This window comes from Apus apus, chromosome W, assembly GCF_020740795.1.
Source record: "Apus apus isolate bApuApu2 chromosome W, bApuApu2.pri.cur, whole genome shotgun sequence".
Taxonomy (NCBI): domain Eukaryota; kingdom Metazoa; phylum Chordata; class Aves; order Apodiformes; family Apodidae; genus Apus; species Apus apus.
The window spans coordinates 2,617,718-2,645,261 of NC_067311.1; the positions used below are offsets into that span (position 1 = coordinate 2,617,718).

Here is a 27,544-nt window from a genome sequence, read left to right on the forward strand (position 1 = left end):
GCATCCAGAACTAGCTTATTATGATGACTGCTCTATGAATGTTTAACTAAATTATGTTGGGTTGACCTTGGCCAGATGCCCAACCAGCTGCTCTGTCATTCCCCCTCATCAACAGAACAGGGGGAAAAAATAATATGGAAAAGCTTATGTGTCAAGATAGAGAGATCACTTATCAGTTGCCATCATGGGTAAAACAGACGTGACCTGGGGAAAATTAATTTAATAAAATTAAATCAGTTTAATTAAAAAATAGATTTGGATGGTGAGAATCAAAGACAAAACCTAAACCACCTCCTCCCTGATTTTTCCAGGCTCAAATTCACTGCTTCATTCCCAACTCCTCAACCTCCCCCCCCCGTCCTAGTGGCACAGGTGGGATGGGGAATGGGGGGTTGCAGTCAGTTCATAATAGTTTCTCTTTGCTACTCCTTCCTCCTCACACTTTTCCTGTGCTCTAGAGTGGGCCCTTCCCATGGGCTACAATCCTTCAGGAAAGGACTGCTGTTGTGGGTTAACCCACAGCTCAGTACCACACAGTCACTCACTCACTACCCCCATGCTGGGATGAGGGAGAAAATTAGAAGAGCAAAAGTGAGAAAACTTGTGGGTTACAATAAAAACAACTTAACAGGTAAAGCAAAGCTGCACACGTAAGCAAAACTAAATAAGGAATTAATTTACCACTTCCTGTTGGCAGGCATGTGTTAAGTCATTTCCAGGAAAGCAGGGCCTCAGCATGGGTAATGGTAACTTGAGAAGATAAACACCATAACTCTGAATGTCCATCCTCCCTCCTTTCCCCCAGCTTTTATTGCTGAGTACAACATCCTATGGTGTGGAATATCCCTTTGCTCAGCTGGGGTCAGCTGTCTCAGCTGTGTCCCCTCCCAACTCACTGGCAGAGCGGTATGAGAATCAGAGAAGGCCTTGACGCTGTGTAAGCGCTGCTCAGCAATAGCTAAAACACCGGTGTTTTATCAATGCTGTTTCAGTCAGAAATCTAAAGCACAGCACTATATAAGTTGCTATGAAGAAAATTAACTCCATCCCATCCAAAACCAGTACATGTCCCCCACAGACCACAGTTCCTGCCCCAAAACCTGCTTCTGCATGGGCTCCTCTCTGTGGGCCACAGTTTCTGCCAAGAGCCTGCTCCAGCATGGGATTTCCATGGGCTGCAGGGTATCCACCTGTTCTGGCATGGTCTTCATCATGGGCTGCAGGGTAATAACTGCTCTGGAGTACCCCCTCCTCCTTTGCTGACCTTGGTGATTTGCAGGGCTGTTTCTCACACTTCCCCCCCACCTTCTCTCCCATGCTGCTGTGCAGCTTTTTTACCCTTTCTTAAATATAATATCACAGAGGCGCTACCAGCTTTGCTGTTTAGCTCAGCTTTGGCCAGCAGTGGGTCTGTTATGGATCTTGCTGAGACCATCTCTGTTAGGCACAGTGGCAGTCCCTGATCTTTCTTCACAAAGGCCACCCATGCAACCCCCTGTACTGTGAACACTAAGATTCTGACAACTCGTTATAAAACAAAGCTTTATTGAGGCAGTAAGAAAGATGAGGAACGGACACACCCATATGGCGACTCACCCAATCACTATTAGCAAACACAGGATCATAAATGATGCCGTGGCTCTGACAGACTGCCAGGTACCACTTGATGACACATGGAAAATAAGGAGGTGATTGGTGACAGCCAATATGGCTTCACTAGGGGCAAATAGTGCCTGACACATTTGGTGGCCTTCTATGATAGGGTTACAGCACTGGTGGACAAGGGAAGAGCAACTGATGTCCTCTACTTGGACTTGTGCAAAGCATTTGACACTGTCCTACAGAACATCCTTGTCTCTAAATTGGAGAGACATTGACTTGACGAGTGGACCACTCAGTGGATAAGGAATTGTCTGGATTGTCGCACTCAAAGAGTTGCTGTCAACGGCTCGATATCCAAGTGGAGATCAGTGATGAGTGGCGTTCCTCAGGGGTTGAGACCCCATCTGGAGTACTGCATTCAGCTCTGTGGCTCCCAACATAAGGACATGGAGATGTTGGAGTCTGGAGGAAGGGTGCAAAGATGATGAGAGGGCTGGAGTGCCTCTCGTATGAAGACAGGCTGAGAGAGTTGGGGTTGTTCAGCCTGGAGAAGAGAAGGCTCCGGGGAGACCTTCAAGCTGAAGGGGGCCTACAGGAAAGCTGGAGGGGGCCTTTTTACTAGGGCATGTAGTGAGAGGACGAGGGTTAATGGTTTCAAACTGAAAGAGGGTAGATTTAGGTTAGACATTAGGAAGAAATTCTTTCCTGTGAGGGTGGTGAGACACTGGAACAGGTTGCCCAGAGAAGTTGTGGATGCCCCTTCCCTGGAAGGGAGGCCAGGTTGGATAGGGCCCTGAGCAACCTGATCTAGTGAGAGGTGTCCCTGCTCATGCAGGGGGCTAAGAACTAGATGATCTTTAAGGTCCCTTCCAAACCACATAATTCTATGACTCTGTGGCTGGGTCATTTGGCAGCAACCACCAATCGTGCAGATGCTTTTTGAGTGTGCTTAAGTGTTGCGCCTCCCCTTGGCTCCACCAATGGTAGTGTGATTGGTGAAAATAATAATTCACATGAATAATATGGGCAGCATCCTGCCTATGCTGCTGATATTGGTCAAGGGGCAGGGTGTCACCCCCCCAACTACCAAAACTTTGCCACATAAATTCAGGACTTTCATTTCAAACTGCATTTTGTTAAATGTAACGAGGATATTGCATTACTTCATATGCCCTCAATAGAAGACTAGTGATAGAAATTCATCTAAAAGAATGCCTTGCATGTCATAAAGCTTTATTTTATGGCATAAAAGCAAAATGAAAGGTGTAGATTTAAGATTATGTCTAAAAACAGATCAGAAGAATCAACTATATGCCAAGAGATTAATAATGTGCTTGCTTTTTAAATTTATTTTTGGTATTGTGTCTGTAGTGTGTTAACCTTGGCTGGCTCAGACCCCCATCCAGCTGTTCTCTTACTCCCTCTCCTCAGCAGGATTGGGGAGAAAATAAGATGATAAAGCTTGTGGGTCAATATAAAGACAGGGAGGGAGATCGACTTGGGGAAAATTAAGTTAATTTATTGCCAATTAAAATTTATTTGGATAGAGAGAAACAAAGAAAAAACAGCCTTTTTTCACAGGCTCAATTTCGCTCCTTCATTCCCAACTCCCTTGTTGTGTCCCATGTCTCCATCTCCCCAGCAGCACAACAGGAGATGGGGAATGAGGGGGTCAAGGTAAGTAATAACAATTCCTCCCTGCCACCCATTCTTCCTCACACTTCTCCAGCACAGGCTTTCCACAGGCTGCAGCTTCCTTCAGGGCATATCCACTTGCTCAGGCATGGGGTCCTCCATAGGCTCTAATGTGGATACCTGCTCCACCACGGTCTCTTCCATGGGCTGCAGGGGTATATCTGCTTCAGCTCCTGGAGTATCTCCTCTCCCTCCTTCTCTGACCTTGACATTTGCGGTGTTGTTTCTCATGCCTTTTTTCCTCACTCCTTCCACTGCCTATGCATCCTTTTGCCCTTTCTGAAATATATTAACACAGGTGTCATTGGCTTTGCTGACTGGTACAGCTTTGGACAGCAGTTGGTCCACTGCAAACCAGCTGGAACTGGTTGTCTGGCACAGGGCAGTCCCATACCTTTTCTCACAGAGGCCAAACCCATGCAGCCCATCGTGATATTAAAACTTTGCCATGTAAACCTAATACTGTGCACCATGAAAAAACTAATTAAATCCATTTAACTGGTGTTAGTGTAAGGCTAAATAACATTAAAGAATGTTAAAAAAAATATAGTGTATTTTGTGTGTGAAGGAAATTTTAAAACACTAAAGGTTTATCAGTAAAAATCTACATTGGCATTAATGTAGTTCTGTGAATGAATACAAGACCATTTTCTGGGGCTCATCTGCTATTTCTATACAACTGCAGCATGCGTGATAGCCTCCTAGAATGAATTCACCCATATGCAGTGTTCACTCTGGGATCATATACTGTGTTTATGGCACAATTATTTGCTAAACAGGGCAAAGAACGTGAATGGCCTGGTTTTATGTTAATTAAATACTGAGGGCCCAATTTTATGGACCTGTATAGCATGAATTCTAGTACTTTATTAGCATTCTCTACTTTTATATGGTTGTTTTGTTGGGTCTGTGTGATGGGGGTTTGGTAGCAGGGAAGGGGCAAACTCGTGGGAGGGACACACGTTGGCCGCTGTGAGGGAGGAAGTAGAGAAATTGGGAACAAAGTAATTTGGGCCTGGGAAGGAAGAGAGAGGATGGGGGAAGGTTGTTTGTGTTTTGGGTTTTTTTAAGATCTGGTTTTGTTTCTTTGTCCTGCTCTGATTTGATTGGTGACAAATTAAATTCAGTTTTTCCCCAAGTCAAGTCTGTTTTGCCTGTGACCGTAATTGGTGAGTGAACCCTCCCTATTCTTGTCTCAGCCCACGAGCTTTTTGTTGGATTTTCTCCTCCCCATCCTACAGTGGGAGGAGGAGTGAGCGAGCAGCTGTGTGGTTCTTTGTTTCCAGATGGGCCTAAACTAGGACAGTTGTGAATTGAAACTTGGGCATAAATTGCAGAGTTTCAGTAGGAGGGAGGGTGTAGTGGTGACGTTGGGGAGGAGGCCCTGAACTGCCCTGTGCCAGTCATGGCCAATTCCAGACTGCTTCAAAACTGATGGAAACAACTCATCCTGTGCCAGAACTTCAGCCAAGCAGAGGAGCACATGGTGCTTCTGCTCAAATCATAGAATCATTTAGGTTGGAAAAGAGCTTTAAGATAATTGAGTCCAACCATAAACCTCACACTGCCAAGTCCACTACTAAACCATGTCCCTAAGTGCCACATCTACATGTCAAGCATATTTAAGAAAGCTGAAGTCACTAGGGGCAGGAGACACATTGCTGGAGATGCGCTGCTGAAGACTTGCATTTGGAAACATGGGTAGAGATATGTTCTTGGAAAGAGGTGCTCCATGCCAGAGAGGTACATGTCGGAAGGGACTATGGCCCACAGAGGACCTATGCCAGAGCAGGGTCACCTGTGAGAGACTGTGGCCCATGGACAACCCGTGCTGGAGCAGAGGAAAAAGAGTAAGAAGTGAAGTGCAGCAGAGGAGAATGAATAAAGCAGCACAGAGTGATAGACAAAACCATAGGGTTCCTTACAGGGAAGTTGAGACTAGGAAGGGGAGGATAGGTGTTTGGCTGAAGTCAAGTCCGGGAAACAGGAAAGGTACTTATTTCTGTGCCTGTTTATGTTCCCCCTTTTATTCCCCCTCCCATCAGCAATGTTTGTGTTACTTGGTAGTATATTAAGTACAAAATCCCCAAATTGAGACTGTTTTGTCCATGACAAAGCAATATTTGAATATGTTGCATCTCTTTTAATGACATGTCACTGGGGATTTCAAAGCTAAAATGGCTTATGCAGGAAAGGTAGTTGCAAGAGACTACAATGCAGTATTTCTGTGAATCAGTACTATTTTTATCTGGAGTGAACAAAACCTGGAAAATAGTCTTTGTTGATGGCTATTTTAAGAGATGCGGAGTTTTCATGTCCATAGATTTATGTCTGTTGGTTCAGAAGTGACAGATAATGATAGAAGAAAGAGATGCATGTCAAAATGAGTAAGTCAGTTGTGAATCTGAGGTACATTGAAGAAAAAAAAAAAAAAAAAAAAGGATGGAACTTCCAGAATGGTGTTGGATATTGGACTAAGAAGTATTTGAAGACTCATTCCTAAATGATTTTATTTTTTAAATTAAAAAAACAAACACAGTTTTCCATTATGATACGCATCTGTCTTGACCTTGAGAATTAGGGAAACATGAGCTAGTGGAAAATATGGTTTGTGCAATGTGGATGAAGCTGGATCATAAGTAGGTTCATATCCAGGACTATGTTTTCTGGTCAAAGTAACTTGTGTTTAATTACCTGTTGGATTTTGTAATAAAATACATAACTATTTCAATAACCTTTCCATTCTTCTGACTTCACTGGATAGAGCAATATCTAGTTGTGCTGAGTCTATCTGGTTTTGTTATTCTCTACTTGATGTGGTGGGAAAGTTTGCTTGCAAAGGGAGATGTTAAGCATGCTAGTGCTTAACTTCTCATTTAGAAGGACTTGGGGGTGATGGTGGACGAGAAGCTCAACATGGGCCGGCTTGCAGCCCAGAAAGCCAACTGTGTCCTGGGCTGCGTCAAAAGAAGCATGGCCAGCAGGTCAAGGGAGGTGAATCTCCTCCTCTTCTCGGCTCTCATGAGACCCCACCTGGAGTACTGTGTCCAGTTCTGGAGCCCCCAACATAAGAAGGACACGGAGCTGTTGGAGTGAGTCTAGAGGAGGGCCACGAAGATGGTGAGAGGGCTGGAGCACTTCTCCTATGAAGACAGGCTGAGAGAGTTGGGGTTGTTCAGCCTGGAGAAGAGAAGGCTCCGGGGAGACCTCATAGCAGCTTTACAGTACCTGAAGGGGGCCTACAGGAAAGCTGGGGAGGGACTTTTTACTAGGGCATGTAGTGAGAGGACGAGGGGTAAGGGATTAAAACTTAGAGAGGATAGATTTAGATTAGACATTGGGAGGAAACGCTTCACTATGAGGTTGGTGTGACACTGGCACAGGTTGCCCAGGGAAGTTGTGGAAGCCCCATCCCTGGAAGTATTCAAGGGCAAGTTGGATGGGGCTCTGAGCAACCTGATCTAGTGAGAGATGTCCCTGCCCATGCAGGGGGGGTTGGATCTAGATGATCTTTAATGTCCCTTACAATCCTAGCCATTCTATGATTCTATGATTTACTAAATTTAAAGAAAATACCCTTTTCCCCCCTACATTCTGCCCTAGCTTTTATAAATTGCACTGAATCAGAAGAATCTAGCTGCTTTGGTGGGATGGGAATCTGATTGGTGATGCAGCTCCCATCCTAAACCACTGAACCTGGAATATCAACAGTAACACTTGAGAGGAAGCTAGTAAAAGGATAAAAGAACAAAAGTCACGTTCTGATAGTGGCCTTGACTTATTGTGCTGGTTTTGACCGAGATAGAGTTAATTTTCTTCATAGTATCTGGTATGGGGCTATGTTTTGGATTTGTGACAAAACCAGTGTTGATAATACAGGGATGTTTTCGTTATCGCTGAGCAGTGCTTATACAGAGTCAAGGCCTTTTCTGCTTCTCACACCATCCCACCAGCGAGTAGGCTGGGGGTGCACAAGAAGTTGGGAGGGGGACAGCTGGGACAGCTGACCCCAGCTGACCAAAGGGATATTCCATATGATATGTGTCATGGTTTGGGCCTAACACGACAACAAAGAAACAGCCACGTGGCCGCTCACTCAACTCCCCCCCTCACACACGCTCTGGGATGAGGAGGACAAAGCTCATGGGTCGAGACAAAGGACAAGGAGAGTTCTTCACCGATTAAGGTCCCGGGCAAAACAGACTCAACTTGGGGGGAAAAAAATAATAATTTAATTTCACGCTAATCAAATACACACGGGACACGGACAACACAAAGAGCAGTGCTTACAGACATTACCCCCACCCGTCCCTTCTTCCCGGGCCCAAATTACTTTGTTCCCGATTTCTCTCCCTCCTTCCCCCCAGTGGCACAGGGGGACAGGGAATGGGGTTTAGTCAGTTCACAGGCTGGTGGTTCATGCCGCTCCTTCCTCCTCAGGAAGAAGAATTCCTTACAGTCCTTCCCTGCTTCCCCACGGGGTCCCTCCCATGGAAGAGAGTCCTCCACGAACCTCTCCTTCATGAGTCCTTCCCACAAGGTCTGGAGCAAGCTGCTCCAGCGTGGGTTTCTCACAGAGTCACAGGCTCTTTCGGGAACAGCCAACTCCCCTGGCGCCGGGGTCTTCCAAAGCTGCGTAATCAGAGTCCACTGGCAGCAAACCCGAGTCCACTGGCCAAGTTCACCCCTCCTGGCGCCTTCAGGGAATGTTCCACCACGTTCCTCCTTGAATGCAGGGGGACAGCCTGCCATCTCGCCATAGGTTGCAGGGAAACTTCTGCTTGGGCACCTTCTTCCCCTTCTTCCTCATAAACCACCGGGGGATGTTCACCCTAGCACTGCCTTTCACCTCTCCAGCTCAGCTTTTCTTTCTTTAAATGCTCCCTCTGCTCAGGTCTTATATCAGTTATTTCGTATGCTAATCGCAGAGGTGCATCTATTGTCTCCCTAATGGCTCCTTGGCTGGTTTTGGAGCAGGGGGAGCTTCTCAGCTTCTTATGGGAGCCACTCCTGGGGCCCTTCCCCCACTACCAAAAATCCCACCAAACCAAACCAGCACAATATGATGTCACGCTCAGATATAAAAGCTGTAGGGAAGAAGGAGGAAGGGGGGACGTTGAGTGATGGTGTTTGTCTTCCTAAGTAACTGTTATGTGTTATGAAGCTCTGCTTACCTGGAGATGGCTAAACATCTGCCTGCCAATGGGAAGTAGTGAATGGGTTTCTTCTTTTGCTTTTCTATGAACAGATTTAATAATTTTGATGTAGTTTGAGTGAGATCATGTAAATTTGTTAGCCATGCAGTTGTCAGTGTAGCCTATTTGTTTATTTATAAGTAAAAGATCAAATTAATTCTGAGATATATTTGACTAATATCTCAGCTGTTTTATTATTTTCTTAGTAATTTCTGATCTTTTTACTACATTTCCCAACACTGTTTACTGCCACAATAGAATGAAATATGTGCCCCAAATTAAATAAGCATTTATCATATGGCCTCAAGTTTTGCATAGGTATTGTATAGGTATTGTTCTGTCCCTGCCAGTAATTAGGAGTGAGATATTAAACAGATTTCCTATAAACATATATTTGAAATTATAACAGGCAGTAATGTTAAAAGCAGAGAGAGATAGGAAGCTGGATGTAGCAGCCTTTTCTGGAGTAAAATCTCTGTTAGTCCATTGTGCGTTTTCTGCACTCAATATATAGATATTAAGGTGGGTCTCAGAGAGTTTAAAGGCTTATTTTTTTAACTTTTACACCATAAATTATTTAGGGGTTACTTATTTAAATGTCTGGGTTTTTTTCTGTGCACTTCTACTGTAGTTGTAGCACTTAGGTGCTATGATGATAGATGGGGTTTTTTATATATATGTATATATATGCATATATAACATTTCTTATTTAATTTTGCTTGAAACATACCCTAGTGATTTTAGGTATTAGTAAAATACTACTAAGTTGTAATATTATATCACTATCGGTAAAAAAACACAAACAAGAAACCCCCAAATATCAGTAATGAGTGGAGCTTAGGAATGGGTGCTTTTATTGTTAAAGTTAAATTAGTATAGACTTTTAAAAATTATTATAAAATTAATTATTTACAAAATACTCAGATACTATGTAGAAAGTACATAAGAAATATTTCAAACTGCATGATTGCTATTTTGAATATATAAATACATCCTTATACAAGACTGTAATCATATAAAATAAGCTATAGTGGATGAATTAGTATCTTCTTTCAAGTCATGGATTAAGTCAATTGGTTTTGAGCTTAATAATCAAAGTATTCTAATTGTTTCTCACTTCAGATATACAATTTAGTGTCATTGATTTGAGAAATGTAATTTCAGTAGCTGTTTTAATAGAATTGCAATACACCGAGGTGTCCTGGTTTGAGCCAGGATTAAGCCAATTTTTCTTTTCACTGATTTTTTTTTTCCTTCATTAAGCTTTCTTTTAACTAGCAACTGTGTGTTCTGCTAGGCTGATAAGACAGTGGAATGTTTTTCTAACTACTAAGGTTTCAAGGTTGCACCTTCACTCCGCCGGCTCAGACACTATGGGGAGATCTCTGACCCCCCCCGTGGGAGGCTGAGTTAGACAGACAGCAAAATTGGCCAAAGATATTCCATTCCATATATCTACGTAAGCTCAAAGGAAGGTCAGAGATCATAGAAGACAGCTTCCTTCTTCTTCTCGCCCTCTCTTCCGTCCATGGCCGGCGTCCGGGGAGGACTCTGTTCATCCATCACCGTCGACCCTTAGGCTCGAGCTCTCCTGACCCTCGTAACTCTCTGCTTTCTCCAGCAGCGGCTCCGGGATTCCTCGGGACTCTTCCCAGTTCAGGGGAGTGCTGTGGGAGTTGCTGGGGGTGGGGGGAGGCGAGAGGCTTTTGCCCATATCTGAATATATCTGTATATAATTGTATATATTTTCTTGTATGATTCATTAGTGTTTTAATTAAAGCTGTGTAGTTTAGTTTTCAATCCAGCCAAGTCTCTCTCTCTTTCTCTCTCTCCTTCCCTACCTGGGGGGGGGGGGGGAGGGGATCGAGAGCATTGTTGTCGGACCTGAGTCAAACGGTGACATGAGGGAAAGCCATCTCTTGATGAGCTATTAAGGGACTGCTTAAATACTTACTGAAAAGTGTAAAGAGAATAGAAAAGTAAAAGGTCATTCAGTAATCAAAGATGAGTTTTCTGAGTATAATTTCTGCTTAGAAGAAAGGTGACACTTCTTTCTGTCTCTTTAAGGGTACGATGAGACCAAATTCTACTGGTAAACTCCTGTATTTGCCCCCATAATGTATCTTTTAATTCTTTTTGAAGACAATTCAGGCGGAGAGACAAGAGATGAGGTCAACAAATGCCTACAAAATCTTAAATCAATCAACTTTCCGTTAAAATTATCACAAAATTTAAAACACTAAGAATGGGTTAATTATATTTCAGATCTGAAAATAGAAGTGGGTGGAAAACCACTGCAGAACATGCAAATAAGAAGAATGAAACAAGAAGGAAAAAATAGAAGTCATTTTCTGGAAACACAGGACGAACCCAGTCTAGAATTAAAATAAGTAAGTCCACAAGGTGGCAGAAAAGAGACAGAAAAAAAGCCAACAAGTTTTCTGATATTAAGACAAACATCTAGCTTTAATATCACATCACCTAGCAACACGATAAAAGACGGTCAGAAGTAAAACTTGAAAGAAGATACTAATTCATCCACTATAGCTTATTTTATATGATTACAGTCTTGTATAAGGATGTATTTATATATTCAAAATAGCAATCATGCAGTTTGAAATATTTCTTATGTACTTTCTACATAGTATCTGAGTATTTTGTAAATAATTAATTTTATAATAATTTTTAAAAGTCTATACTAATTTAACTTTAACAATAAAAGCACCCATTCCTAAGCTCCACTCATTACTGATATTTGGGGGTTTCTTGTTTGTGTTTTTTTACCGATAGTGATATAATATTACAACTTAGTAGTATTTTACTAATACCTAAAATCACTAGGGTATGTTTCAAGCAAAATTAAATAAGAAATGTTATATATGCATATATATACATATATATAAAAAACCCCATCTATCATCATAGCACCTAAGTGCTACAACTACAGTAGAAGTGCACAGAAAAAAACCCAGACATTTAAATAAGTAACCCCTAAATAATTTATGGTGTAAAAGTTAAAAAAATAAGCCTTTAAACTCTCTGAGACCCACCTTAATATCTATATATTGAGTGCAGAAAACGCACAATGGACTAACAGAGATTTTACTCCAGAAAAGGCTGCTACATCCAGCTTCCTATCTCTCTCTGCTTTTAACATTACTGCCTGTTATAATTTCAAATATATGTTTATAGGAAATCTGTTTAATATCTCACTCCTAATTACTGGCAGGGACAGAACAATACCTATACAATACCTATGCAAAACTTGAGGCCATATGATAAATGCTTATTTAATTTGGGGCACATATTTCATTCTATTGTGGCAGTAAACAGTGTTGGGAAATGTAGTAAAAAGATCAGAAATTACTAAGAAAATAATAAAACAGCTGAGATATTAGTCAAATATATCTCAGAATTAATTTGATCTTTTACTTATAAATAAACAAATAGGCTACACTGACAACTGCATGGCTAACAAATTTACATGATCTCACTCAAACTACATCAAAATTATTAAATCTGTTCATAGAAAAGCAAAAGAAGAAACCCATTCACTACTTCCCATTGGCAGGCAGATGTTTAGCCATCTCCAGGTAAGCAGAGCTTCATAACACATAACAGTTACTTAGGAAGACAAACACCATCACTCAACGTCCCCCCTTCCTCCTTCTTCCCTACAGCTTTTATATCTGAGCGTGACATCATATTGTGCTGGTTTGGTTTGGTGGGATTTTTGGTAGTGGGGGAAGGGCCCCAGGAGTGGCTCCCATAAGAAGCTGAGAAGCTCCCCCTGCTCCAAAACCAGCCAAGGAGCCATTAGGGAGACAATAGATGCACCTCTGCGATTAGCATACGAAATAACTGATATAAGACCTGAGCAGAGGGAGCATTTAAAGAAAGAAAAGCTGAGCTGGAGAGGTGAAAGGCAGTGCTAGGGTGAACATCCCCCGGTGGTTTATGAGGAAGAAGGGGAAGAAGGTGCCCAAGCAGAAGTTTCCCTGCAACCTATGGCGAGATGGCAGGCTGTCCCCCTGCATTCAAGGAGGAACGTGGTGGAACATTCCCTGAAGGCGCCAGGAGGGGTGAACTTGGCCAGTGGACTCGGGTTTGCTGCCAGTGGACTCTGATTACGCAGCTTTGGAAGACCCCGGCGCCAGGGGAGTTGGCTGTTCCCGAAAGAGCCTGTGACTCTGTGAGAAACCCACGCTGGAGCAGCTTGCTCCAGACCTTGTGGGAAGGACTCATGAAGGAGAGGTTCGTGGAGGACTCTCTTCCATGGGAGGGACCCCGTGGGGAAGCAGGGAAGGACTGTAAGGAATTCTTCTTCCTGAGGAGGAAGGAGCGGCATGAACCACCAGCCTGTGAACTGACTAAACCCCATTCCCTGTCCCCCTGTGCCACTGGGGGGAAGGAGGGAGAGAAATCGGGAACAAAGTAATTTGGGCCCGGGAAGAAGGGACGGGTGGGGGTAATGTCTGTAAGCACTGCTCTTTGTGTTGTCCGTGTCCCGTGTGTATTTGATTAGCGTGAAATTAAATTATTATTTTTTTCCCCCCAAGTTGAGTCTGTTTTGCCCGGGACCTTAATCGGTGAAGAACTCTCCTTGTCCTTTGTCTCGACCCATGAGCTTTGTCCTCCTCATCCCAGAGCGTGTGTGAGGGGGGGAGTTGAGTGAGCGGCCACGTGGCTGTTTCTTTGTTGTCGTGTTAGGCCCAAACCATGACACATATCATATGGAATATCCCTTTGGTCAGCTGGGGTCAGCTGTCCCAGCTGTCCCCCTCCCAACTTCTTGTGCACCCCCAGCCTACTCGCTGGTGGGATGGTGTGAGAAGCAGAAAAGGCCTTGACTCTGTATAAGCACTGCTCAGCGATAACGAAAACATCCCTGTATTATCAACACTGGTTTTGTCACAAATCCAAAACATAGCCCCATACCAGATACTATGAAGAAAATTAACTCTATCTCGGTCAAAACCAGCACAATAAGTCAAGGCCACTATCAGAACGTGACTTTTGTTCTTTTATCCTTTTACTAGCTTCCTCTCAAGTGTTACTGTTGATATTCCAGGTTCAGTGGTTTAGGATGGGAGCTGCATCACCAATCAGATTCCCATCCCACCAAAGCAGCTAGATTCTTCTGATTCAGTGCAATTTATAAAAGCTAGGGCAGAATGTAGGGGGGAAAAGGGTATTTTCTTTAAATTTAGTAAATCATAGAATCATAGAATGGCTAGGATTGTAAGGGACATTAAAGATCATCTAGATCCAACCCCCCCTGCATGGGCAGGGACATCTCTCACTAGATCAGGTTGCTCAGAGCCCCATCCAACTTGCCCTTGAATACTTCCAGGGATGGGGCTTCCACAACTTCCCTGGGCAACCTGTGCCAGTGTCACACCAACCTCATAGTGAAGCGTTTCCTCCCAATGTCTAATCTAAATCTATCCTCTCTAAGTTTTAATCCCTTACCCCTCGTCCTCTCACTACATGCCCTAGTAAAAAGTCCCTCCCCAGCTTTCCTGTAGGCCCCCTTCAGGTACTGTAAAGCTGCTATGAGGTCTCCCCGGAGCCTTCTCTTCTCCAGGCTGAACAACCCCAACTCTCTCAGCCTGTCTTCATAGGAGAAGTGCTCCAGCCCTCTCACCATCTTCGTGGCCCTCCTCTAGACTCACTCCAACAGCTCCGTGTCCTTCTTATGTTGGGGGCTCCAGAACTGGACACAGTACTCCAGGTGGGGTCTCATGAGAGCCGAGAAGAGGAGGAGATTCACCTCCCTTGACCTGCTGGCCATGCTTCTTTTGACGCAGCCCAGGACACAGTTGGCTTTCTGGGCTGCAAGCCGGCCCATGTTGAGCTTCTCGTCCACCATCACCCCCAAGTCCTTCTAAATGAGAAGTTAAGCACTAGCATGCTTAACATCTCCCTTTGCAAGCAAACTTTCCCACCACATCAAGTAGAGAATAACAAAACCAGATAGACTCAGCACAACTAGATATTGCTCTATCCAGTGAAGTCAGAAGAATGGAAAGGTTATTGAAATAGTTATGTATTTTATTACAAAATCCAACAGGTAATTAAACACAAGTTACTTTGACCAGAAAACATAGTCCTGGATATGAACCTACTTATGATCCAGCTTCATCCACATTGCACAAACCATATTTTCCACTAGCTCATGTTTCCCTAATTCTCAAGGTCAAGACAGATGCGTATCATAATGGAAAACTGTGTTTGTTTTTTTAATTTAAAAAATAAAATCATTTAGGAATGAGTCTTCAAATACTTCTTAGTCCAATATCCAACACCATTCTGGAAGTTCCATCCTTTTTTTTTTTTTTTTTTTTCTTCAATGTACCTCAGATTCACAACTGACTTACTCATTTTGACATGCATCTCTTTCTTCTATCATTATCTGTCACTTCTGAACCAACAGACATAAATCTATGGACATGAAAACTCCGCATCTCTTAAAATAGCCATCAACAAAGACTATTTTCCAGGTTTTGTTCACTCCAGATAAAAATAGTACTGATTCACAGAAATACTGCATTGTAGTCTCTTGCAACTACCTTTCCTGCATAAGCCATTTTAGCTTTGAAATCCCCAGTGACATGTCATTAAAAGAGATGCAACATATTCAAATATTGCTTTGTCATGGACAAAACAGTCTCAATTTGGGGATTTTGTACTTAATATACTACCAAGTAACACAAACATTGCTGATGGGAGGGGGAATAAAAGGGGGAACATAAACAGGCACAGAAATAAGTACCTTTCCTGTTTCCCGGACTTGACTTCAGCCAAACACCTATCCTCCCCTTCCTAGTCTCAACTTCCCTGTAAGGAACCCTATGGTTTTGTCTATCACTCTGTGCTGCTTTATTCATTCTCCTCTGCTGCACTTCACTTCTTACTCTTTTTCCTCTGCTCCAGCACGGGTTGTCCATGGGCCACAGTCTCTCACAGGTGACCCTGCTCTGGCATAGGTCCTCTGTGGGCCATAGTCCCTTCCGACATGTACCTCTCTGGCATGGAGCACCTCTTTCCAAGAACATATCTCTACCCATGTTTCCAAATGCAAGTCTTCAGCAGCGCATCTCCAGCAATGTGTCTCCTGCCCCTAGTGACTTCAGCTTTCTTAAATATGCTTGACATGTAGATGTGGCACTTAGGGACATGGTTTAGTAGTGGACTTGGCAGTGTGAGGTTTATGGTTGGACTCAATTATCTTAAAGCTCTTTTCCAACCTAAATGATTCTATGATTTGAGCAGAAGCACCATGTGCTCCTCTGCTTGGCTGAAGTTCTGGCACAGGATGAGTTGTTTCCATCAGTTTTGAAGCAGTCTGGAATTGGCCATGACTGGCACAGGGCAGTTCAGGGCCTCCTCCCCAACGTCACCACTACACCCTCCCTCCTACTGAAACTCTGCAATTTATGCCCAAGTTTCAATTCACAACTGTCCTAGTTTAGGCCCATCTGGAAACAAAGAACCACACAGCTGCTCGCTCACTCCTCCTCCCACTGTAGGATGGGGAGGAGAAAATCCAACAAAAAGCTCGTGGGCTGAGACAAGAATAGGGAGGGTTCACTCACCAATTACGGTCACAGGCAAAACAGACTTGACTTGGGGAAAAACTGAATTTAATTTGTCACCAATCAAATCAGAGCAGGACAAAGAAACAAAACCAGATCTTAAAAAAACCCAAAACACAAACAACCTTCCCCCATCCTCTCTCTTCCTTCCCAGGCCCAAATTACTTTGTTCCCAATTTCTCTACTTCCTCCCTCACAGCGGCCAACGTGTGTCCCTCCCACGAGTTTGCCCCTTCCCTGCTACCAAACCCCCATCACACAGACCCAACAAAACAACCATATAAAAGTAGAGAATGCTAATAAAGTACTAGAATTCATGCTATACAGGTCCATAAAATTGGGCCCTCAGTATTTAATTAACATAAAACCAGGCCATTCACGTTCTTTGCCCTGTTTAGCAAATAATTGTGCCATAAACACAGTATATGATCCCAGAGTGAACACTGCATATGGGTGAATTCATTCTAGGAGGCTATCACGCATGCTGCAGTTGTATAGAAATAGCAGATGAGCCCCAGAAAATGGTCTTGTATTCATTCACAGAACTACATTAATGCCAATGTAGATTTTTACTGATAAACCTTTAGTGTTTTAAAATTTCCTTCACACACAAAATACACTATATTTTTTTTAACATTCTTTAATGTTATTTAGCCTTACACTAACACCAGTTAAATGGATTTAATTAGTTTTTTCATGGTGCACAGTATTAGGTTTACATGGCAAAGTTTTAATATCACGATGGGCTGCATGGGTTTGGCCTCTGTGAGAAAAGGTATGGGACTGCCCTGTGCCAGACAACCAGTTCCAGCTGGTTTGCAGTGGACCAACTGCTGTCCAAAGCTGTACCAGTCAGCAAAGCCAATGACACCTGTGTTAATATATTTCAGAAAGGGCAAAAGGATGCATAGGCAGTGGAAGGAGTGAGGAAAAAAGGCATGAGAAACAACACCGCAAATGTCAAGGTCAGAGAAGGAGGGAGAGGAGATACTCCAGGAGCTGAAGCAGATATACCCCTGCAGCCCATGGAAGAGACCGTGGTGGAGCAGGTATCCACATTAGAGCCTATGGAGGACCCCATGCCTGAGCAAGTGGATATGCCCTGAAGGAAGCTGCAGCCTGTGGAAAGCCTGTGCTGGAGAAGTGTGAGGAAGAATGGGTGGCAGGGAGGAATTGTTATTACTTACCTTGACCCCCTCATTCCCCATCTCCTGTTGTGCTGCTGGGGAGATGGAGACATGGGACACAACAAGGGAGTTGGGAATGAAGGAGCGAAATTGAGCCTGTGAAAAAAGGCTGTTTTTTCTTTGTTTCTCTCTATCCAAATAAATTTTAATTGGCAATAAATTAACTTAATTTTCCCCAAGTCGATCTCCCTCCCTGTCTTTATATTGACCCACAAGCTTTATCATCTTATTTTCTCCCCAATCCTGCTGAGGAGAGGGAGTAAGAGAACAGCTGGATGGGGGTCTGAGCCAGCCAAGGTTAACACACTACAGACACAATACCAAAAATAAATTTAAAAAGCAAGCACATTATTAATCTCTTGGCATATAGTTGATTCTTCTGATCTGTTTTTAGACATAATCTTAAATCTACACCTTTCATTTTGCTTTTATGCCATAAAATAAAGCTTTATGACATGCAAGGCATTCTTTTAGATGAATTTCTATCACTAGTCTTCTATTGAGGGCATATGAAGTAATGCAATATCCTCGTTACATTTAACAAAATGCAGTTTGAAATGAAAGTCCTGAATTTATGTGGCAAAGTTTTGGTAGTTGGGGGGGTGACACCCTGCCCCTTGACCAATATCAGCAGCATAGGCAGGATGCTGCCCATATTATTCATGTGAATTATTATTTTCACCAATCACACTACCATTGGTGGAGCCAAGGGGAGGCGCAACACTTAAGCACACTCAAAAAGCATCTGCACGATTGGTGGTTGCTGCCAAATGACCCAGCCACAGAGTCATAGAATTATGTGGTTTGGAAGGGACCTTAAAGATCATCTAGTTCTTAGCCCCCTGCATGAGCAGGGACACCTCTCACTAGATCAGGTTGCTCAGGGCCCTATCCAACCTGGCCTCCCTTCCAGGGAAGGGGCATCCACAACTTCTCTGGGCAACCTGTTCCAGTGTCTCACCACCCTCACAGGAAAGAATTTCTTCCTAATGTCTAACCTAAATCTACCCTCTTTCAGTTTGAAACCATTAACCCTCGTCCTCTCACTACATGCCCTAGTAAAAAGGCCCCCTCCAGCTTTCCTGTAGGCCCCCTTCAGCTTGAAGGTCTCCCCGGAGCCTTCTCTTCTCCAGGCTGAACAACCCCAACTCTCTCAGCCTGTCTTCATACGAGAGGCACTCCAGCCCTCTCATCATCTTTGCACCCTTCCTCCAGACTCCAACATCTCCATGTCCTTATGTTGGGAGCCACAGAGCTGAATGCAGTACTCCAGATGGGGTCTCAACCCCTGAGGAACGCCACTCATCACTGATCTCCACTTGGATATCGAGCCGTTGACAGCAACTCTTTGAGTGCGACAATCCAGACAATTCCTTATCCACTGAGTGGTCCACTCGTCAAGTCAATGTCTCTCCAATTTAGAGACAAGGATGTTCTGTAGGACAGTGTCAAATGCTTTGCACAAGTCCAAGTAGAGGACATCAGTTGCTCTTCCCTTGTCCACCAGTGCTGTAACCCTATCATAGAAGGCCACCAAATGTGTCAGGCACTATTTGCCCCTAGTGAAGCCATATTGGCTGTCACCAATCACCTCCTTATTTTCCATGTGTCATCAAGTGGTACCTGGCAGTCTGTCAGAGCCACGGCATCATTTATGATCCTGTGTTTGCTAATAGTGATTGGGTGAGTCGCCATATGGGTGTGTCCGTTCCTCATCTTTCTTACTGCCTCAATAAAGCTTTGTTTTATAACGAGTTGTCAGAATCTTAGTGTTCACAGTACAGGGGGTTGCATGGGTGGCCTTTGTGAAGAAAGATCAGGGACTGCCACTGTGCCTAACAGAGATGGTCTCAGCAAGATCCATAACAGACCCACTGCTGGCCAAAGCTGAGCTAAACAGCAAAGCTGGTAGCGCCTCTGTGATATTATATTTAAGAAAGGGTAAAAAAGCTGCACAGCAGCATGGGAGAGAAGGTGGGGGGGAAGTGTGAGAAACAGCCCTGCAAATCACCAAGGTCAGCAAAGGAGGAGGGGGTACTCCAGAGCAGTTATTACCCTGCAGCCCATGATGAAGACCATGCCAGAACAGGTGGATACCCTGCAGCCCATGGAAATCCCATGCTGGAGCAGGCTCTTGGCAGAAACTGTGGCCCACAGAGAGGAGCCCATGCAGAAGCAGGTTTTGGGGCAGGAACTGTGGTCTGTGGGGGACATGTACTGGTTTTGGATGGGATGGAGTTAATTTTCTTCATAGCAACTTATATAGTGCTGTGCTTTAGATTTCTGACTGAAACAGCATTGATAAAACACCGGTGTTTTAGCTATTGCTGAGCAGCGCTTACACAGCGTCAAGGCCTTCTCTGATTCTCATACCGCTCTGCCAGTGAGTTGGGAGGGGACACAGCTGAGACAGCTGACCCCAGCTGAGCAAAGGGATATTCCACACCATAGGATGTTGTACTCAGCAATAAAAGCTGGGGGAAAGGAGGGAGGATGGACATTCAGAGTTATGGTGTTTATCTTCTCAAGTTACCATTACCCATGCTGAGGCCCTGCTTTCCTGGAAATGACTTAACACATGCCTGCCAACAGGAAGTGGTAAATTAATTCCTTATTTAGTTTTGCTTACGTGTGCAGCTTTGCTTTACCTGTTAAGTTGTTTTTATTGTAACCCACAAGTTTTCTCACTTTTGCTCTTCTAATTTTCTCCCTCATCCCAGCATGGGGGTAGTGAGTGAGTGACTGTGTGGTACTGAGCTGTGGGTTAACCCACAACAGCAGTCCTTTCCTGAAGGATTGTAGCCCATGGGAAGGGCCCACTCTAGAGCACAGGAAAAGTGTGAGGAGGAAGGAGTAGCAAAGAGAAACTATTATGAACTGACTGCAACCCCCCATTCCCCATCCCACCTGTGCCACTAGGACGGGGGGGGGAGGTTGAGGAGTTGGGAATGAAGCAGTGAATTTGAGCCTGGAAAAATCAGGGAGGAGGTGGTTTAGGTTTTGTCTTTGATTCTCACCATCCAAATCTATTTTTTAATTAAACTGATTTAATTTTATTAAATTAATTTTCCCCAGGTCACGTCTGTTTTACCCATGATGGCAACTGATAAGTGATCTCTCTATCTTGACACATAAGCTTTTCCATATTATTTTTTCCCCCTGTTCTGTTGATGAGGGGGAATGACAGAGCAGCTGGTTGGGCATCTGGCCAAGGTCAACCCAACATAATTTAGTTAAACATTCATAGAGCAGTCATCATAATAAGCTAGTTCTGGATGCAGTTGAAAAATTAACCTGCAAACACAGTTACTCAGGTTTGTCCTGTAACAGTTGTATTAGGGAATGGCTATTCTAGAAGAAGAGAGTCTATAAGAAAATAAGCATATATACAATACACGATAAATCAGCTACTTGGGAGAAGGTGGATGGGGGAGCCATATGAAGATAATAAAGACTGTTCTGGAAAATAAACAAAATCCTTACAGAAAATCAAAGTAATCTACATGATTTGAGAATACATACTTACCATCAGTTTTTTGTAAGGGAAGACATGAAAAATCCCAAACCTCCTCTGAAAAGGTCACTACTATAAGTTTTGTTGCTTATATAGTAAAAACACCTTTAAAAAATGAGCTATGAACAGCTGCATTATAAAATATATTTTCTAGTTTGTTTTTTTTCCATTTTTGCTTTCTACTTACTTTCCATTACTCAAATAAAAAAAATAAATCCAATTTTAACCTCCAAATTGCAATCCTTCAATTTCTGAGTCTCAGATATTATCTCTTCCATCTTTGCTTCATCATCTTTCCTCTAAAGTCTCCAAGTTGCTAGTTTAATACACTAATACCTCCTTATTGCAAAAATAACTGAATTGATAGTCTAATTACATCATTCAGAAGATTGTTCATACAAATGCTTAACTCCTACTTAAATTAACTGAATTCACATGCTTAAAACTAAGTGCTTGCTAACAACTTCCCTAAAGATAGACAGACCTAAATACCTGCTTCAAATATGCTTTATAAATGCTTTTTAAGTCCCCAGGTTAGAAAAATATGCCACATAAATATTATTCAAATATAAATACAAACATTTGTTTTACTGAATAAATCATCTTCACCTACTAATATGCTTTGCTGTGAGAATTCTAATGTTGGTGATATCACAGAACACCACATTCCAAAATGGACTATTTGAGCTGGAAGGTACTATTCACAGAGTCTGACTCAAGAGACCCATTTAACAAAGACTTTTCCAGAACGCAACACTAAAAAATCCCAAGTCAAATGAGTAATATTAAAGTAGTTTATATTTCCATACAATGTTCTTATTCTACACTATGATGGTAGAACTATTGCTTTTATTAATTTTTAAACTGTATGTTTTAAGCTGTTAGGACAGCTCTCTGCTATTCAGAAAAAAAAATAAAATTAAATGGTGCTATTTTAATGAAATATAACATCCTGAAGAACTAAATTGGGCTTTTTATTATAGTTTTTGTCCTTTAGCAGAACTACACTTTAACTGTTCTAAAAGCAGAAACAATAATTAAACAAGGGTATTAATCTAATTTAGACTAAGATTTTGGTAGCATCTTTTTTTAAGTGCTAATTATTAAGTCAGCCAGGTGAGAAATTTTAAACTTAAATATAGTTACACAAAGTAATGCATTTTACTATTTGTGAGAGAATTTCTGTGTCTCATTACATCTCCATGCCACCTACCTGCCCACATATATTCTACCTTTTTCACAACTTTAACACAAAGGATTAAAAAATGTAATACAGACAGGCTGGTATGACAGAGTAAATTTGTCCACCACTCAGTTTTATACAAGTCTTCACAATAATTTCATAAACCTTTTTGAAAAAGGTTAGTTTGATTTAAAATAGCCAATTTCCTTGTGTTTAGCAAATAAAATTTAAAAATTCAATATAAGATTTTATATCAACATTCATCTCAAAATGATGTTCAAGTTGACTCTAAGATGTTTTTGTCAAACTGTTCTTATGGTTTTGCTCATTATTTTCAATCATAAAGATTCTGCAGGCCAAATTAGATATCTACAAATACCACTACAGGATCAGTGTTTTCATTAATATTTCAGCAAATCCACTGGAGAAGGACTAAGAAATGGCATATTGAAAAAGTGACCATATGCCTTTTCTCTCCAATAACTCGTTCTGTAGTAGCACAATTAATGACAACTATAGGAAATAGGAAATCAAGCTTATGCCTTTTGCTCTTTAAACATATCTGTATTACAAGAGTATAGGGTGTGGATGTTTACTGATTGGCCAGCTGTCTATTGCCAGATGGAGTATATAACACCTGAGCACTGACTGCCTTTTCTTCAACAGTAGCATGAATTTAGTCTTATCTCTCCCCAGATAATTATTTTGATGAAATATGTGTTTTTGAAACCTCTACCTCTCTTTCAAATAAGATAGAGGGTGGTATTTCCTTAGGAACTTAGGAATAAAAAGATGTCTCAAAAGTTATCTGAAAGACTAAGATAATTAGTCCGTACAATACCAAATTTGTGTACCTCAAAACATTTCATACTACTTAATCAATGTTTTCTACAGGGACCTCAAAAAGGAATAACGAAATGAAGACTGCTCTGAAAGCAAAATGTTGGGGGGAAGAAGCAAAAAACTTTTGTAACTTGTATTTTGTTTCTTCTCCAGAATTCATAACCTTGAAATGTTTTTTCTAAAGCAAAATCAATCTTTTTCTTTTTTTTGGTCTACATTAGGATAATGGGCTTATAAGACAAACCATAAAAATAAGCTGCCTCATCTCCTGCACTTTTAGGATTTAGCCTTGTAAAGAACACAGTAGCAACAAAGTCCATAATCAAGCACACATTTCCATCAATACAGACAAAAAGATAAAGACTTAATAAGTAAAGTAATTGCTACTTTACATTACTTTCAAGGACAGATCACTGCAACATTAAAAGCTACCCTATTGATTGTGATCTCAAAAGTGATGGAAAACAGCTTGGAAAACAGTCTAAAATTATTATATCTACATTATATCTATCTATAGTTAAAGACATCTAGATATATTATACTGGGAAAATAGGTGTAGTTTAAAATTTGCTAATGATTATATGAACTATATTTTACAGTCTTGATTTTTGTTAGATCTAGTTTTTACTGAGAGCAAGTTTTTTCCTCTTTGTTGCTCAAGGATGTACTAGAGATAGGAGGGACTTGAGCAGTTGCAATGCTGTCCAACCTCAGTTGTTCCATAAGTAATTCTTTATTAGTGCCATAAAATAGTCCCTTGAATGGAACTAAAGTAAATGAAACTTCTGCAAACATATAGGTTTGTTTATACAAAACAGGACAGAGCCTCAAATTGTAAAGTTTGGTGAGACAGCTTGGTTGAGTAAGTATTCACATGAAGAAATTCAACCAGAACCAGGCCCCACTGAGATTAAACCAGCACTCCCCCCTCCCCCCGCTCCACTATTATGTGAGACTAGCATGCTTCTACAGTACAAATTGTCCATGTTCAATGCTCCCTTTAGTCTTTTCCACTCAAAATCCTTCTCCCTCCCTCACTCCTCAGCATCAAACTTTCAAGTACTCCATGCAAGTACTTGTTCTGCAAAAATCTAAGCATACCTCAACTGAGCACACATACAGATAATTTCTAAATTATCTTAAAAAATAATTTTAAAACTTCCTCAGGTTCTTCTACTTGACAAAAAGGCAAATTCCTTAACAGGATTATTTTCACAATATGTTTGAAGAGGTTTTAACGAATCTTCAGGTTGCTGGGGTGAAAAATAGATCCTGAACTGCATTCTTTCTAGAAATTTGCAACTTGCTGAATGAGTCTTCTTAAAAATAAATTTTAAATTTCAATTTTGTGTATATTGCAATGATGCAGGTAATGTTTACATCCCAAAAGAAAATAGATTAACAAAAGAGTAACTGTAGGCTATCCCTGCAGCTCAGCTGGATATACTTCAGAAATCTCTGCTACAATGCTTCCCAGCCTCACCATATCCCACTACCTCAAGTAAACTGTGAAACATCAAACCATGTGGAAACAAAGCATCTAACAAGGAAAAAGAAAGAACAGTGGATAGGAAACAATTTACCAAAAAAGGAACCATACTGAGGAGATTAATAAAGATTGAAACTGAGTGCCAGCAAATACAGAAAACAGAATTATAAAATGTACATGAACAAACAAAACTATCAACAATAATAAAAAAGCAAAGTAGGACTAAAACATAAATTGCAAAAGCAAAGAAAATATTGACACAAAAATATTTAAAGACTGACATATAGTTTAATTTCTTATCTAGAAACAAAATTATCAAAATGTTCCAAGGATGTTCTTAAGCTTCCCCCGTTATCTGAATTCCAAATATGCCTTTTAAAATCTAGCATTTTGTCTTCCATTTCATAGGCTTGTATCTGCATGTTACTAAGCAATCATTCTAAAAAAATAACAATTATTTTCCTAATATATTACTTTATAGTTAGCTCACAATTAGGTTTAATTCAAAAAGACTGGTAATGTGATAAAACAAAAAGGAATCACTGAAGATAAAAATATCCGTTTTGTGCCGTGTAAGTATGAGTGTAAGAGGCAACTAAACGTTTCTCATCATGGCACTTCAGAGAGAAACTAGAATAAATCCTTTTAAAGCAATTATACAGGAAATACACATGAAAGTTATGTTAAGAATCAATGAAAAACACTGGCTAAGGGGTTATGAAGAACTAGATAGTTACACAATACTAGTGTTTTTCTTCTTTTAAATTAATTTTAAAATAGGTTAAAGCCCACAGTAGATGCATTCTGTCATTGTTTTTCTACGTAGCACTTTTATTGGGTAGCAGAAAGACATACATTCATAAGAAAGCATGTACATTTTTTGTAAGAGGTGCACTTTGTAACACAGTATAAGCTAGATTTAATAGACTATGAAACTATCTTATAACATTTACTGAGATAATACAACTTCATACAGAAACTGAATGATAACAGGAAACCACATGGATCAACAACATGGCATGGTTGGACCACCTTAATTAAGAAAACATACCCAGGTAGATGGTTCTTATTCCTATGGAACTATACATTAAAGACTTCTTTAGCTCTTCAGAAACAAATGTGTTTCTAAGAAAGTAAGTAAAACACACAGTGTTGTGTACTCTGAATATGAAAAATTTGAGTTTACTGTAAATTTAGTGGTTTCTATGCTAGCAGGTTAAATTCTCCAAGTAGTATGAGCTGGAGAATTCAAAAAGGCCCTGAATAAGTGCATGAAAAATAATACAATCAAATATTCCATGTAGAATAAATATTTTTAAAATAAAATTAAAATGTTATTTGATGAGAACAGAAAGTTAGGAATTAAAAAGTACAGCCATAAAATTAAATTATAAAATTAAATTACACATGCAACCAGATAACTTGGTTTTTGGAAATGACAGCTAATTACACTGAAGAATTTTATATAATACTAATTAACCCTTCAACCTCTACTATTAACTACTAATCACACCTTGAAGACAGTTTTAAAACATCTCTAACCCCTCTGCTGTTACCTACTGGCCTTCCCTATTGATATGCAAGATACTTTGGAACATTATAAGTACCGCAGCATGTCAGATAACAACTTTCGATTAAAAAAAACCCCAACTCTTTAGTATAAACAACCACAAGGAAATTTACATATTTTTTTTTCCTACTGGGAATGATGTCTCTTCCCATATTATAAAATGGGAGGGAAGAAAAGCTGAGAAAGAGAAAGCGCTCGAGGCTTCTCTCCCCCCGCCCTCTCAATCAATAGTGAAGCCCAACGGAGCAGTCCCAGCCTACAAGGAGAGAGGAGGTAAAGGTTGGGGTGGAGGGGGGAAGAGAAGAAAGGAATAGAAAGGCAAGATTGCAAGCGTGTACAGAACAGTTACATTCACCTGAACTGTGGAAAGCTGTGTTGTTATTCTTGCTTGTGGTGGTTGTTGTAGGTGACGATGATGAAGGAGACGGAAAGCAGCAGAAGAGCTGTTGTTGATGAGTAACAATCACCAGGACTACGGTGACTATGGCGGATGATTCACAAGGCAACAGTTGCTATAACTCACAAAAGAGAGAGAGAAAGCGAGAGAGGAGGAGGCGGTGGCCCAGCCGAAGAGACCCGGAAGAGGCAGTGCCTTCCGTATGACGGTCAGCCTCTAAGACTGGAGGGGAGGGGGATCCGTTTCCTCCCGGGGGAAAGAAAAGAACATTGGGAGGGACGTATTAACTCCCCTACCTCGCTAAGGGCGCGCGAGGGAGCATTCTATCCCCAAAGAGCTAAGTGGCAGTAGTATGACAGTGGACTACCCATGGATGTAAGATCACACTACATGGGAGCAGGCAGGGAGGGAGCCTGTAGTGGTGGCTTATTGTTCAAATGAATAGCCACGCTGAAACCCGAGTGGGAGGGAGAGGGAGAGGAGGTGTGGTCATATCTGCATATCTGTCTCCTGCGTGGATCATGCTCAGACAGCCTAACGTCACATCCGATTAGCGACTAAGATAAAGGGAAGTTTTGTGCAGGGATCTTCTTTCAGTGGTTTGCTTTGCTTTTCCACCCTGCTTCCTTCCTGCTACTTGGAAGCAGTTTAGATTGAACAGGAAGTTCTGCTTTGTGCTCGCTGTTTGTCACCTTTTCCACTTCTTTTTGCATCAGAAAATGGCAGTGGGGTTATTTGTTAAAGTAAGTGACACTGTGGCAGCAGCTGTACTGCCCTCATTGGCAAAATTGAACATTTTCTGTAACTGCTGTATATGATTGGCCTGCTGGACTCAGCACATGCACAACCAGCATGTGCATTACCAGCTGCCTTGTGCCAGTCGTTCCCTCCAGCAATGTTCCTCATAGACCCCTACCCTTCCTCACATATGCCTTTCTTTAGAATGCAACCTGCTTCACTTCTATTCCTCCCCTTGTCACCAAATAGGGTGAAAATAACTTATCAACACCAATGTGATGCAGGTAAGCAGACACTTCTTTATTGACGCACAGAGGAACCGTGGGATAATTCCTCCTAGCATATCCTAAGTTGCATTACAATCAACAGGTTTTTATATATTCAATTTTGATTGTCCAAAATATTTAACATAAAAATTAATATAATGCTCATTTTTAGTTATTAATTAAGTTTAACCTTTGCATTGATTGGCCCCCTTTGAGTTACATAACTTCATACATATTCATTTCTAACAAAAATCATTGGTCACCCTA

At 41.5% G+C, this 27,544-nt stretch overlaps 1 protein-coding gene and 1 long non-coding RNA gene across 2 annotated transcripts in view; one reads left to right on the forward strand and one right to left on the reverse strand.

Annotated features, from left to right (window-relative positions):
* The window catches only part of LOC127395172 (transcription factor RFX3-like), a 149,620-nt gene extending 123,232 nt beyond the window's left edge, over positions 1–26,388 (reverse strand). The window contains exon 1 of the mRNA XM_051641700.1: positions 26,232–26,388. The gene's annotated coding sequence lies outside the window, so the exon portion shown is untranslated. The remainder of the gene's footprint in view (positions 1–26,231) is intronic.
* LOC127395217 (uncharacterized) lies at positions 10,177–13,050 on the forward strand. Its single transcript, XR_007891751.1, has 3 exons — positions 10,177–10,882; positions 12,022–12,085; positions 12,173–13,050. It is a non-coding gene; the product is annotated as an uncharacterized LOC127395217 (long non-coding RNA).
* Positions 26,389–27,544: the final 1,156 nt, after the last annotated feature.